Here is a 16327-nt window from a genome sequence, read left to right on the forward strand (position 1 = left end):
ACAACAACAAAAACAAAACAAAAAAACAACCAAAAACCCCACAAAACACCCCCCCCCCCCAAACCAAAAAAATATGAAAACAATAACAACAAACTAAAACCAGGAGGCTGATGGTTTGGTTTGGAGAGGACTTCCTTGCCCTTTTGAAACCGTTGAACGGCTATATTTTCTTATTTTTTTTTTTTTAGAAAAATGAAACTTTGATTCCAAAATCAATTAGGAACATTTGAAAATCCTTTTTTCTACCCTATTGTGAGACAAAAAAGATATGTGCTACAAAATACTCAATTTACAAGGAAAAGAGTATCTATTTAAGAATAGTTCCTACATCCAAATCCAGTGTTAAAATCAAACATAGGAATTTCACCTGTTGCATATGAATAACAGGCAATAATCGGATTTTGAGTTTTATTTTGAAATAGCAAATCACAAAATTATTTCAAACTTTCTTCCTCTTTGGTGGGAGACACCACAGAAAATACTGAGCTGAAAAGTGATGTAGATATACTCAGACATACTGTGACGAGCAGTTCAAATGTAGAGAGCAATATATTCTTGAACTACACAGAGCTATAAATATTTGCTATTAATGCATTATATGATTCATACTTACTCTTTGCAAATCAAGCACTTATAACTTAGTTTCAAATCCCATGACTTGTTAATCTGAATTTATTCTGGAACATAAATCTTTATCAGGCATACTGTTTACATTTCTTGTTATCAGTGCTTGGACATCTGCATCAGGGACATTGGTATAAACTAATACCCTGATTCCAAGGTAAGCAATAAATAATCACTCCTTAAGCATCCCAGAATTTTCTCTCTATTAAGCTAGTACCTTCTAATATTCTCTAGAGAAAGATAAAAGTGAGAGAAGTCGACTTATCTTTTTAATCAAAAGTGGTTCCTTATGAGAAGAAATGCAGAAATGCTCAGACTCATGATTTTCTCTGCTGTCTAGTTGCATGATTTGTGATCAACTTGCCATTGCGCTAACAGTCTGGACATGACTTGAAGCTTTCAAGCTTCACTCTCACCAGTTGTTAGTTTACATGACTCTTGTTGAGTCATCATTGGATGTAATCAACAGCTCAAAGCAGATTAAAATTATCAGCTACCTCTTCTTTGCTATTATGCTTTCATCTACAAAATGCACACTATTTTTAAGTGTGGTTATAGGTTTTACCTTGGTAGTAATAAGCATTTATATCTCCCAGTATTTCTCTATTTTTTTCTCTGAAGTCAGAGAGATTGGGTTATTCAATGTCAAATTCAGGAGCTTAGTATCTGGAAAATCACATTTCTTTTTAAAAATGCTAGTCAAGTGAACTTTTTTAAAAGTAGAAAACAAGCATCCATTGCTTGCCTGTCTTAAATTACAACTTCAGTCAGCTTAGCAGAGGAAAATAAATTATCTGAGGTAAGTTCTGTTGGCTAGTAGAAATATTATAGAAAATATATATTGGGCTTTGCTTTTCATTTTCTATTCTTCTGAATTATTTAGAACTACTAATTTTACAATAGATAAGATTCTTCTAGGTTGTTCTTCCTTAGACTATAGTAGTGTCCAGTCTTTTTTTTAAGTCATGAATAAATTAATTTGTTTTTTATAATTATAAAGCTCCCATCTCTAAACCCCAAAAGCTTGGAAACTATTTAAAATTCCGAACCCAAGGTACAGTATGACTGGTTCACCTTCTTTAAAAATGTCCACTAAGTATTATAAAACTCCTAAATCAATTTTCCCATCATTCTCCATATTTGTCTACAAAGTCTACCCTAATAGCTTCATATCCTTATTTCCTCTATTTATATTTTCCTTTACTTATTTCAATACATGCATGAAAGAAAGCAACTACAGATATTCCATATTTAAATCATAATCTCGTATTTTCTCAGGTCACAAACTCCAACAGATAAACTTGGAATTTCTTTGGGGTTTTTTTTCATTTACTGCACCTTTCCTGTAGATAAAATAGCTTTCTGTGGTTTTTTTGGGCCCCCCAAAACATGTATAATCTACACAAAATTATATTTTTATAATAAAAAAGCTCTACGCCAAATTGGTTCTCTCACCCTATTTGTAGTCTGACAAGAAACAAAAACATGACTATTTATAATTTCTTCAAAGTGATGATTTTAATAAAGGCATATTCAGAAATGCTGTGAATACTTTAGGAAAGAAGCAGAAAGATTACTGAGTGTGTGTGTGTGCAGGATATATATAGTCAATCAAGGAAAAACTGGACCATAATTATGGTCATCGTGCTTTCCAGTTATTTATTCAGACAGCCCTATATGCTTATACATCGGTTTCAGCACAAATCTGTCTGAAGACAACAAACTAGTCTGTTTTTATTCTTTGCAGGAATCAAACTTATCAGTTCTAATCATAGTTGCCAACTTCTAGGTTGTCCTTCACATCTCACTGGTCAGCTAACAGTAATAAACACATATTACTCACATGGGGCTCAATCCTAATTACTCTTCTCAGCCTACACTATAAACAATCAGAGATGCATGATCTGAATGCTGACTCACTTTTTAAGCTTTCTGAGTTTTCTCAGTTTCTCTACAGACTGATCTCCTAATATGCTAAATACAACCACAGTGGATACACCAAACTGATGGTAATACAGCCCTATACTGAGCTCTAGGGACTTTATTTAGACTACAAAAGATACTATTTTCAAAATGAGACGTGAATTATTAATTTAAATATAAACTCTATTAAATAGACTTTATTAAATAGAGTTTATTTTCCTGCTTGGATCTAGGAGGATTCAATAGTGAATTAGATGGTTCTTACAGCTATTACAGTATCTTTAAAGATATAAAAAGGCAATGTGTACCTCATTCAGAATCTAGCTAGCTAGCAGCAATCAGAATGAGACCTGTGTGAAAGGCAGATTTTTTCATATTTTCCCACCATTAAATTGTCATATCTCCCTCTCACACTGTCCACTGGAGTATTTTCTGTGTATTTTAAGATTTGGGCTCTGGATGAAAATCTCATCAAGGAAATGATAAATTTATCAATATTGTCTGTATTAATTGAATTGATAATTTGGTAAACCTTGATGACATTTGAAAACCTTGTAATAGATGCATAAACAGAGACAGAAGAATGGCTGCCATGCACGGTTTTCAAAAATAGGAGAAATTTATTCTTGACCATTCTGAGATGAATACACACTGTATCATTACAAAAGGTCCCCAGTCCTGTCTCTGACCAGCACTTACCAGCAAGTAACCTGGAAATCCTGAGTGCTATTAAAATAAGCAGTTTTAATGAAATTTTATGGCATTAGTGCTTGATGGTTAAAATTAGACTTTCTATGTTTCATCAACACCTCTGGAAAAAAAAAAAAACAAAAACCAAAACCCAAACAAACAAAAAAATGAAACAAACAAAAAAACAAAAAAAAGAAGCAGGAGAAGGAAGACAGAATTATGGGTGATGATTTTTACTTCATAAATTCCTCAGTTGATGGATAAGAACATTTTGATCTGAAGATAAAATCTCCAGACACAGAAAGCAAGTGATGTAGGAGAGGAATGAACTGACATAATTTATTCTTTGAAGAAAATGACAAATCAGTGTAAAGTATGATGTGACTCTTTGAGTTGTAATGGTAACAGAATAGTACCTCAGTCCTGTAGTCATCTGTCAATGACAAATTAATGCTGACATAAAGCTGAAGTATCTGTGGGGCTAATGTTAAAAAGAATCAGAGAGGAATCCCTATGAAAATGTGGATTTCCAGACTAACACAGTTAAGAATTTCTGAGGAAATAAATTACCTATTTTTATTTGTTTATATTGCATTCAAAAGAAAAAACTGTTTGAAAGTCTAGCCTTTTATTTATTTTTTTTTTAATAGAAGAGATTAAAGAAAACACGCTAGGCTCTTATAAGTAATTTCTCATCTTTGTGGGATCAGCTTTACAAACTGAAATAGTAACAGAAACTTTATTGACCTCAATAGACTTTCTGGGAATCTTTTAACGTGCATGGGAACAATAACAATGAAAGTAGCATGTTATTTAATTGAGCATCTCTCAAAAATCTTTTCCTTGAATTTTCCTCTCATCAGAGAACCTTATTCGGCCTCATGGGTGTGAAGTGGGGAAAATAAGTGTTTTTCTGCACTTTTCTTGTGTTAGTGTACATGTAGGACAACAGGCTCTTAAATGGTTGATGTGGCATACCATTCTTCTTAACAGTGACTGTGAAAAATTAAGTCAGGCAGAGGAGGTGAGAAGTCTTCAGGACACAGCTGCAGAGAAATAGTCTTCTGGAGAGAAAAGGTTGGATGAAGATGTAGGAAGGGAAGCAAAGGCTTGAAGAAGTCCTCCAGTAAATGTTTGAAAACTGTGATCCTTCAAACTTGAATATAACCAGCCAGATTCTTAAATCATGTAAGTTACAAAAAACCGAAACAAAACAAACAAACCCACAAACAAAAAAACCCCAACAAAACAACAACAACAAAACCACCACCAACAAACAAACCTGTATTATTTCATAAGGGAAAACCGTTTTCTAGAAAAACAGGGGAAACTACTTATTTGTTTGATTGATATAATTGTAAATAATGCTTACAGAGTTTGTAGGAACCATGAAAATGGAGAAGGAAAATTTTTTCCCTACACATAAGTGCTCAGTAAAATACTAAGAAATAACTAAAAAACTCACTCAGGCTTTTTCAATTTATAATTACTTTGGGTTTGGTTAATTTTATACAGCCCTAGCCACTTCTTTCTAGCTATTTGAAGGCTTTAATTATTTTTTTTTATTTTTACATTTTATTTTTTTTTATTTGAAAGTGACAAAAAGTCACCATTTATCTGCTTCTGGCTATGACCAGGAAGTCCTGAATTGTGAAGTACTAAATTATGAAGTACTGAATGCCTCCTTTGTCTCAGTCTTTGCTATTAATAACTAGGCTCAAACACATCTTTATTAATCAAAATAGGAACCATTACAATTAACACTTTTGCCAACAAGAAATAAGTTTGTTTATTCCTGTGGTGTAAAAATGCATGCTTCAGATTTGATGAACTCTTAGAAAGCATTTTCTGCATCTTGCTGGTTGTGGAAGCATTTTCCCTGCAAAAAAGTTGACAAGATGCTTGAAGAAGTGGTAGTCAGTTGGGGAGAGGTCAGGTGAATATGGTGGATGAGGCAAAACTTCATAAATCTATTTGTCCAACTTCTGAAGTGTTGGTTGTGTGAGGTGTGATTGTGCATTGCTGTGGAGAAGAATTAGGCCCTTTCTGTTGACCGATGCTGGTTGCAGGCATTGCAGTTTTCGGTGTATCTCATTGATTTGCTGAGCATCCTTCTCAGATGTGATGGTTTTGCTGGGATTCAGCAAACTGTAGTGGATCAGAGCAGCAGCAGCAAACCACCAAACAGTGATCATGACCTTTTTTTGGTGCACGTTTGGCTTTGGGAAGTGCTTTGGAAGTTCTTCTCAGTACAACTACTGAGCTGGTCATCGCCAGTTGTTGTAGAAAATCCACATTCTGTCAAACGTCACAATCCTACTGAGAAATCACAGAATCACAGAATGTTAACGATTGGAAGGGACATCGAAAGATCATCTAGTACAATCCCCCTGCCAGAGCAGGAACACCTAGATGAGGTTACACAGGAAGACGTCCAGGCGGGTTTTGAATGTCTCCAGAGAAGGAGACTCCACAACCTCCCTGGGCAGCCTGTTCCAGTGTTCTGTCACCCTCACCGTGAAGAAGTTTCTTCTCATATTTAAGTGGAACCTCCTGTGTTCCAGTTTGTACCAATTTCCCCTTGTCCTATCATTGGTTGTCACCAGAAAGAGCCTGGCTCCATCCTCGTGACACTCATCCTTTACATATTTATAAACATTAATGAGGTCACCCCTCAGCCTCCTCTTCTCCAAGCTAAAGAGACCCAGCTCCCTCAGCCTTTCCTCATAAGGGAGATGCTCCACTCCCTTCATCATCTTTGTGGCCCTGCGCTGGACTCTCTCCAGCAGTTCCCTATTCTTCTTGAACTGAGGGGCCCAGAACTGGACACAATATTCCAGATGAGGTCTCACCAGGGCAGAGTAGAGGGGAAAGAGAACCTCTCTCGACCTACTAACCACCCCTTTCTAATACACCCCAGGATGCCATTGGCCTTCTTGGCCACAAGGGCACAGTGCTGGCTCATGGTCATCCTGCTGTCCACCAGGACGCCCAGGTCCCTTTCCCCTACACTGCCTCTAACAGGTCATTCCCCAGCTTATACTGGAACCTGGGGTTGGATGCAAGACTCTACACTTTCCCTTGTTATATTTCATTAAATTTTTCGCCACCCAACTCTCCAGCCTGTCTAGGTCTCACTGGATGGCAGCACAGCCTTCTGGCGTGTCAGCCACTCCTCCCAGAAATGGTTCATTGTTGTTGCGTAGAATAAGAGAAGATGACACTTCAAATCAACATTTTTTTAAGTTTTTGGTCAGCTCATGAGGCACCCACTTATCGAGCTTTTTCACCTTTCCAATTTGCTTCAAATGCTGAACAACTGTAGAAGAGTCATGTTGAATTCTTCAGCAACTTCTTGTGTAGTTGTAAGAGGATCAGCTTCAATGATTGCTCTCAATTTGTCATTGTCAACTTCTGATGGCCAGCCACTATGGTCTTCATCTTCAAGGCTCTCATATCCTTTGTGAAACTTGTTGAACCATCACTGTACTGTACATTCGTTAGCAGTTCCTGGACCAAATGTGTTGTTGATGTTGCAAATTTTCTCTGCTGCTTTATGACCCATTTTGAACTCAAATAAAAAAATTGCTCAAATTTTCTTTTTGCCTAACATCATTTCCATAGTCTAAAATAAATATAAAATAAACAGCAAGTAATAAGTCAGTAGCAAAAAAACCCATAAAGCAAGAAAAGCGCATTAAAATTATGTATAACATAGCCACATTTATTTAAGGATGTATTCGAATGTCAAACAGCAAATTTCAACAATGCAAAAACAGCAAGTCCTTTTGCACCAACCTAATATCAGGATTTGCTTTCAGGAATCCTAGGTCCCTGAGACCAGAGGGAAAGGTTAGAGAAAGGAAAATATACCCTTGATGGATGACGATCAGGTCAGGGAATACTTCAGAAAACTGGACACACATAAATCGATGGGCCCTGATGGAATGCACCCACAAGTGCTGAGGGAGCTGGCAGATGTCATCATGAGGCCACTCTCAATAATCCTTTGTCAATCATGGTGAGTGGGAGAACTACCTGAAGACAGGAGTAAAACAAATGTCACTCCCATCTTCAGAAAAGGCAAGAAGAAGGACTTGGGGAACTACAAGTCAATCACCTTGATCTCTGGGAATGTGGTAGAGCAGCTAATCCTGGAAAACATTTCCAGGCACATGAAAGACAAGAAAATAATCAGGGTTAGTCAGCATGGATTCTCAAAGGAGGAAGTTACACTTGATCAATTTGATAAAATTTCATGATGAACTGACTGGCTTGGTACAGAAAGTGAGAGCAATGGATATTGTCTACTTAGACTTTGATAAGGCTTTCAACGCTATCTCCTGTAAGATTCTTGTAAAGAAGCTGTTGATGTATGGGCTAGCTGAGTAGATAGTAAGGTGGATAAAAAACTAGCTGAATGGTCAGGTCCAGCAGGTGCTGATCAGTGGCACAAACTCTAGTTAAAAGCCAGTGACTAGTGGTGTACTCTGAGGGCCAAAAGTGGGTCTGGTTCTGTTTAACATCTTTATTAATTATCTGGATCACAGAACACAGTGTATTTTGAGCAAGTTTGCTGATGACACGAAACTGGGAGGAGTGCCTGATACACCAGAGGGTCATGCTGCCATCCAGAGAGACCTCAACAGGCTGGAGAAATGGGCTGAAGGGAACCTCATGAAGTTCAACAAAGTGCAAAGTCCTGCACCTTGGGAGGAACAACCCACTACACCAGTATATACTGGGGGCTACCTAGATGGAGAACAGATCAACAGAAAAGGACCTGGGGATCCTGGTGGACACCAAGTTAAACATGAGCCATCAAAGTACTCTTGTGGCAAAGGCAAATGGTATTAGGCAAAGTGTTGCCAGCAGATTGAGGGAGGTGATCCTTGCCCACTACTCAGGACTGGTGACGCCACACCTGGAGTACTGCGTCCTGTTCTTTTTTCTCTAGGACAAGAGAGACATGGGTGTACTGGAGAGAGGCCAACTAAGGGCCACTAAGATGATGAAGGGACTGAAGCATCTGTCCTTTGAGAAAAGGTTGAGAGAGCTGGGACTGTTTTGCCTTGAATAGGGATGGCTCAGGGTGAATCTCATCAATGTATATAAATACCCGAATGGGCAAAGATGCAACTATTCCTAGCGGTGTCCAGTGACAGGACAAGAGACAGAAGGCATAAACTGAAACACAGGACGGTCCACCTGAAGATCAGGAGACTTTTTCACTGTGAGGGTGACTGACCACTGGCACAGATTTCCCAGAGAGGTTATGGAGTCTTCACGCTTGGAGATGTACAGAAGCCAACTGGACATGGTGCTGGGCAAATGGCTCTAGGTGGCCCTGCTTGACCTTCAGAGGTCCCTGCCAACATCAACCATTCTGTGATTCTGTGATTACTGATGAATGAAAGCTGAGATACAGTTTTTATAAATGACTCAGAGCAGGTGAATTTTAAAGCTTCTAACAGTGGTTGTAGTGCTTCTGCAGTGTAAGCTGTACATCTGTACAATTTGCTTTAACACATGATAATTTGGAAAAGTCATGACATGCATTTTATGAAACTGTGCCTTATTTTAGTTTCAAAAATTCATTTTCAGGATTGTTGAGAAATATGAAATATGGTGTGAGCTTATTCCAAACTTATATCTAATCTGAAAGAAATTCACCAGGCTGGCTACTAACCATTTCAGGACAGCTCTCCTTTCTTGTCTTGGACTTGTCAACATGCTTCGGACAATTTCCATTTGGTTCTAAAGCCTGTCAAATGTATAATTAGATTTGAATCCCAGTGCTTTAGGCGACATTTTGGCAAGCTGTTTTAAGCTGTTAAAGGCTATCCTCCCTTTTTATCTTGAAAAAATGAGTGCAGTGTCACAGAATCACAGAATCACAGAATGTTAGGGATTGGAAGGGACCTCGAAAGATCATCTAGTCCAATCCCCCTGCCAGAGCAGGAACCCCTAGGTGAGGTTACACAGGAAGGCGTCCAGGCGGGTTTTGAATGTCTCCAGAGAAGGAGAATCCACAACCCCCCTGGGCAACCTGTTCCAGTGTTCTGTCACCCTCACTGAGAAGAAGTTTCTTCTCACATTTAAGTGGAACCTCTTGTGTTCCAGCTTGAACCCATTAGCCCTTGTCTTACTGTTGGTTGTCACTGAGAAGAGCCTGGCTCCATCCTCGTGACACCCACCCTTTATATATTTATAAACATTAATGAGGTCACCCCTCAGTCTCCTCTTCTCCAAGCTAAAGAGACCCAGCTCCCTCAGCCTTTCCTCATAAGGGAGATGCTCCACTCCCTTCATCATCTTTGTGGCCCTGCGCTGGACTCTCTCCAGCAGTTCCCTGTCCTTCTTGAACGGAGGGGCCCAGAACTGGACACAATATTCCAGATGAGGTCTCACCAGGGCGGAGTAGAGGGGAAGGAGAACCTCTCTGGACCTACTAACCACCCCCCTTCTAATACACCCCAGGATGCCATTGGCCTTCTTGGCCACAAGGGCACAGTGCTGGCTCATGGTCATCCTGCTGTCCACCAGGACTCCCAGGTCCCTTTCCCCTACACTGCTCTCTACTAGGTCATTCCCCAACCTGTACTGGAACCTGGGGTTGTTCCTGCCCAGATGCAAGACTCTACATTTCCCCTTGTTATATTTCATTAAATTTTTCCCCGCTAAACTCTCTAGCCTGTCCAGATCTCGCTGGATGGCAGCACAGCCTTCTGGCGTGTCAGCCACTCCTCCCAGCTTGGTGTCATCAGCAAACTTACTGATAGTACACTCAATTCCCTCATCCAAGTCATTGATGAATATATTGAACAGTATTGGTCCCAGAACTGACCCTTGAGGCACTCCACTAGATACAGGCCTCCAACCAGACTCCGCCCCATTGATCACAACTCTCTGGCTTCTCTCCTTCAGCCAGTTTGCAGTCCACCTCATTACCCGATCATCCAGTCCACACTTCCTCAGTTTTGCCGTGAGGATGCTGTGGGAGACGGTGTCAAATGCTTTGCTGAAGTCAAGGTAGACCACATCCACTGCTCTGCCATCGTCAATCCACCTTGTTACGTCTTCATAAAAGGCTATGAGGTTGGTCAAACACGACTTCCCCTTGGTGAAGCCATGTTGACTGTCCCTGATGACCCTCTTATCCTTGATATGTCTTAAGATGGCACCAAGGATAAGGTGTTCCATCACTTTCCCAGGGATGGAGGTGAGGCTGACCGGTCTATAGTTGCCCGGGTCCTCCTTCTTGACCTTTTTGAAGACCGGAGTGACATTTGCTTTCCTCCAGTCCTCAGGCACCTCTCCCGTTTCCCAAGACTTGGCAAAGATGATGGAGAGCGGTCCAGCAATGACTTCAGCCAGCTCCCTCAACACCCGCGGGTGCATCCCATCTGGACCCATGGATTTATGGATGTCCAGATTGCTTAATTGCTCCCTAACCCAGTCCTCATCAACTGAGGCAGACTCCTCCATTGCCCTGCCTTCCTCTGGGGCCTCAGGGGTACGGGGCTCCTCAGGACAGCCTCCGGCAGAGTAGACAGAGACAAAGAAGGCATTCAGTAATTCTGCCTTCTCTGTATCTTCTGTCACCAGGGCACCCACCCCGTTCATCAGTGGGCCTACATTGCCTCTGGTGTTAGTTTTATCTGCCATGTATTTGAAGAACCTCTTCCTGTTGTCCTTGACCCCTCTCGCCAGGTTTAACTCTAAGGAGGCCTTAGCTTTCCTAGTTGCCTCCCTACATCCTCTGACAACAGCCTTATATTCTTCCCAAGTGGCCAGCCCCTCCTTCCATGATTTGTAAACCCTCCTCTTCCACTTGAGTTTGCCCAGCAGTTCCCTGTTTAACCACGCAGGTCTCCTGGCTCCCTTCCTTGACTTCCTGCTCGTCGGGATGCACTGATCTTGAGCTTGGTAGAAGCAGTCCCTGAAAGTTAACCAACTATCTTGGGCGCCTTTACCTTCAAGCAGCCTTGCCCACGGGATTCCCTCCAGCAACTGTTTGAAAAGGCCAAAGTCGGCCCTGCTGAAGTCCAGGGTTGCAATTCTGCTCGGTATTCTGCTCCCACCACAGGAGATTCTGAACTCCACCATCTCATGGTCACTGCAACCAAGGCAGCCCCCCACCTTTACTGCTTCAACCAGACCCTCCTTGTTAGCGAGGACGAGATCCAGCAGCGCACCTCTCCTAGTCGGCTCCTCCACCATTTGCATCAGAAAGTTATCGTCAATGCACTGGAGGAACCTCCTAGACTGACGCTGGCTGGCTGAGTAGTCCTTCCAGCAAACATCAGGGAAGTTAAAATCCCCCATAACAACCAGAGCCTGTGACTGTGAGGCCACGCTCAGCTGCCCATAGAAGGCCTCATCAACTTCTTCACCCTGATCTGGTGGCCTGTAATAGACTCCCACAACAGTGTCACCCCTGCCAGCCTGCCCCTTAATTCTCACCCACAGACTCTCAACTCGCTCCTCAACCGCACCTGGACAGTACTCTATACATTGTAGTTGCTCTCTCACGTAAAGAGCAACTCCACCACCTCGCCTGGCTGGCCTGTCTTTCCTGAAAAGGGCATAGCCATCCATGACCACATTCCAGTCATGTGAGCTGTCCCACCATGTCTCTGTTAATGCCACCAGATCATAATCTCCTGACTGAACGCAGGTTTCTAACTCCTCCTGCTTATTCCCCATGCTGCGCGCGTTGGTGTACAGGCATTTCAGGGAGCGAGCCGAGTACACCGATTTCACCCTAGGGGACTGGGGGGCCTCCCGGTCTTTATGTATTCCAGTGTGCTGCCCCACTGATGCAAGCCCAGCTACAACCCCATCCCCCTTCAAATCTAGTTTAAAGCCCTGCAAATGAGCCCTGCTAATTCCTGTCCCAGCATCTTTTTACCCCTGTGGGATAAACCTTTCCCACATATCACTGACCGGACTGGTGTCTTATAAAACCAGCCGTTATCAAAGAACCCAAAGCCCTGCCTGTGGCACCAGTCCCGAAGCCAATCATTTACGGACTCAATTTTTCTATTCCGTCCCACATCATCATCCGAAAATGGAAGGAGGGAAGAGAAGATAACTTGAGCCCCAGACTCTTTCACCATTTGTCCCAAGGCCTTGAAGTCTCTCTTCATTCCCCTCAGACTACGGGATGCCGCTTCCTCCCCATCTGTCTGGAAGATCAGTAGGGGGTAATAGTCCGTTGGGCGCACCAGTTTGGGGAGGGCCCTGGCGATGTCCCTGATCCGAGCTCCAGGTAGGCTACAAACTTCCCGATGCTGAGGGTCAGCTCTGCATATCGGGCCCTCTGTCCCTCTCAGAAGGGAATTGCCTACCACAATTACCCTTCTTTCTTTTTTATCGGAGGCAGTCTTGAGGCGTGGAGTCGATCGCCTCTTCCTATGTGACTTCGTAGGTGGCCCTTGCACCACATCCCCACCTACATCTTCTTCAATATCCAGGGCCTCAAACCTATTACGGAGGGGCACCCGGGGAAGCAAAGCAGGTAGGGAGGGGGGTTGCCCGCGACGCCTAACTGGAACTCGCTTCCAACCCTCCTCAGCTGTTTGGCCCCCTACTTCTGCCCGACAGCGACAGGGCAGAGGCTCTCTCAAATCCTCCCTCTCTGCCCGACAGAGCAGGGGGTCCATCACCTTTTGGGGGGTTCCTCCTTGGGGCCTTTCTGCCTGGCACGCCAGGGAGTTACTCCACCAGTCAATCTCCCTTTCACACTCCCTGATGGACCTCAGTGTCTCAATCTCCTCCTTAAGCTTTGCAACCATGACGAGCAGATCTTGCACCTGCTCGCACCTCACACAGGCTGAATGCTCATCTCCCTCCCCCGGCAGCAGCAGGCTCTGGCACTCCCTGCAGCCGGACACCTGGACAGCCACGGTTCGAGGCAGTAGCTCCGTCTGAGTCGACACAGTCTTCTTTAAGCAAGCTCTCTTCCTGGAGGAGACCATGTTTGGCAACAGTCAGGGACACTGGCAGTAGGTAAGAAGGTCTAACAAGCGAGGAGTGATAGTCTCTGCGCCCTACTGCACAAGCTGCTCCACCTGCCGCTGCAGCACAGTGTGGGTGATACTCACCACGTCACAAGCTGGTTGCTTCTCCCAGCGCCTGGTGGGCAGCGACGCGTCGCTGCCCTCCCTGAGGCTTTTTCAAGGCGAGGGGCGGGGGTGTGATCGCCGTCCCCGTGGTAACGCCCACGCCACGTCAGCCGCTCTCGCAAGGGCTGCCGGGAGCTGCCGGGTCCCGAAACCGAAACCCACCTCCACGCTTCTCCTTACCTCGAGGTCGCTCTGAACGGCTCCGGCCGAGCTGGTCCCGATCAGCTGATCTCGACGACTGTGTCCAAAGACTTTTGTATGCTATGGGTAATATATTTTCACTGTGATAACTGTATTTTAGGAAATGACTGAAGAAGATGCTGAAGTATTGCCTGAAGCACATTATATACATGGAGATACATCTGTCAGCTGTATTACTGATTAAATGCAGAGATTACACAATTTCTCCATCCAATAATGTAGGGTAGTAGTAGTAGTGTGGTCTTTCAAAAAAGTCTAACTGCTGCCATTAGGCACATGACAGAGATACCGGAAAACCTCTACAGTATGTTAAATTGTACACAATCTTTCCAGTGGATTTGGCATTATTTTGGAAATCTATAGCTTCTTCTAAATAGGAAAGCTTCACTGCTGCAGTGCAGAAATACATTTACGTGATCTGGAATAAAGCCTGAACAGGAGCTGAATGATCACTCTGAAAGCTGAGACCCCAGGATATACTCAAGACTGGTGATCCTATGAAAAAATTCATATCAAAAGCAGTGAAGATTCTGCTTCCTTACATTGTTTTCTACCTTCAGGATATAGCGGCTGACTCAGCTGGGCAGGTGATAGTGCAGGGCAATTTGATTGCTCTCTTACAGCTGTAAAAGACAAAGAATTTGTGACATGGTCCAATTTCTTTCTGTTTGTGACTTCCACTCACCATTACTGTTCCACCGGAGAGGATCTAATTTAGGATATTTTGCTCCCCATCCTTTCCAAGATTTTATGACACCCTCAGGTATGCTGATTCAGCTGTGTGGCATTGCTCTAAACCAGACAAGTGAGACAAGCCATTTTAAGAGTAAACACACTACATCTTTTTATTTATTTCAGTGGATCATTGCAGGAAATGTAGGCTACAGTAAGGTGACATCGAAATGGAATTTAACTGAAATGGTAAACTTTCCTGGGGAACAAGCAAGTGTGAAAACAGAAGAGGCAGAACCCTGATAATTTGCAACTGCCGCTGATGGGTTACTAACATATAACCATAGTTTAATCAAGCAGATAGACTTTTTCTCATAGAATTAATTCTTGTTTTACTGGTCACACATAAGAATATACTTTTATAGTGTTCTGTACTAAGTGAAAGGGGAAGTTTCTTTGTTTCAAAGGACTAAGAGAAGAAATATAATACGTTCGTTTTTTTCAAGTCTGAATGTTCTACTTCTTCTTTGGCTGGTAATAAATGACAATCTACCTCTTCCTTTAAGTAAAAAGAAAATGTAACACTGCTTATATAGCAATTTAGTTTCTGGATTGCTTTCTCAGACACAATAAAACAACAAATACTGGCCATCAAAGTCATTGATGCTATGTTAGTTTATATTAGCTGAAAATGTGCACTTTTCCAGTGAACTCTTTCTCAGGTCTGTCTTTGCTGAGCTGTTTTATCTCCCTTTCTTCTGCACATTCTCACTAAAGACTTGTTCATATGTGGAAAAATTCTACTGTTAATACTCTGCTTTATTCTCTCTGAGCCCTTTAGAAATGCTTTTCTGTGATGTTTTTTACATATTCTTATAATAAAGAAAGATTTTCTTCTGACCTCATGCCCCCCTCTTCCAGTTAATTTTAGTGGGAAAAAACATGACTATTTTATGTCCTTTCTAGATTTTTCCACTGCTTGGCCAAAGTGACAGAATAGTTCTTGACACCTTAGGAAAACCGTCATTTACCTGATGAGTATATCCCAAGATTCTGTATTTTGCATTTCTTAACAATATTGTTAAACACAGTAAAACCTGGGCTGTTAAATCAAGTGGTTCTTTGAACAAGACAGAGTGGAAATACTAAGCACTGTAAAACACTCAGTGCAAACACAGTTCTGTTAGGCATTTAAGCTTGGAAATCGATTAACATGAAAATAGCAGGGAAGGTTACACCATATAGTGAGAATAGGAATTCTATTCAGAATTGCTGATGAAAATGAAATATTCCTGATTTTTCTTTTGAAATTCAAGCTAGATAACTATTCTTATCACCTGTTTTTTTCCTTTTTATTCGTATCTATCAATATATCAAAACACATGTATATGTGTGTACAAATATGAGCGAAACATTCCTCAGTTATTCCACAGTTCCAGTATTCATCTGAATGAGTGGGAAAAACTAGGTACAAAGTTGAACACATTTGTTAAGGACAAGAGTTTGAACACATCTTCTAATTTAGTGATAACCTTAACATGAACTACTGGGTATATTCTGTCACTATTACATTTCAATCACTTTGAAGGCCACACTTAGTATGTGAGAAACAACCACATGTTCTTCCCCACATTGTTTTCCTGTAATAGACTTTCATTTTATAGTCACCATACTATGGCAGACGACTTGGTCTGTTGCTTCCTGAAACTCAGGGCTCTCAGTCTGTCACCCTAGAAATTTCAAACCTTTTTTTTCCCCCCATTTTATTTTTTTCTTTTAAAACACCAGTGTTATAGGAATTATCTGTTTTTGGACAAAGATCGTATTGAAACTGAGGGGCTTATCCTTCACAATCAATGTATTTAGTTGGATGCTCTTCATTCAGTACACTGCTTGTCTTCATTATTTTCTTAGGAATTACTCTTTGTCTCAGACTATGTATTCAGACAAGGTAAATGTATAAGCACATTGTTTTTTAGAAATAATGTAAATATTTTCCTGTTTCCCCAAAGTTATTATTTTCAAAGTCACAACTTTCACACAGCATTTGTTTTTCTAGACTAGGCTATTTGACATGTAGACTATTC

This window comes from Caloenas nicobarica, chromosome 1, assembly GCF_036013445.1.
Source record: "Caloenas nicobarica isolate bCalNic1 chromosome 1, bCalNic1.hap1, whole genome shotgun sequence".
Taxonomy (NCBI): Eukaryota; Metazoa; Chordata; class Aves; order Columbiformes; family Columbidae; genus Caloenas; species Caloenas nicobarica.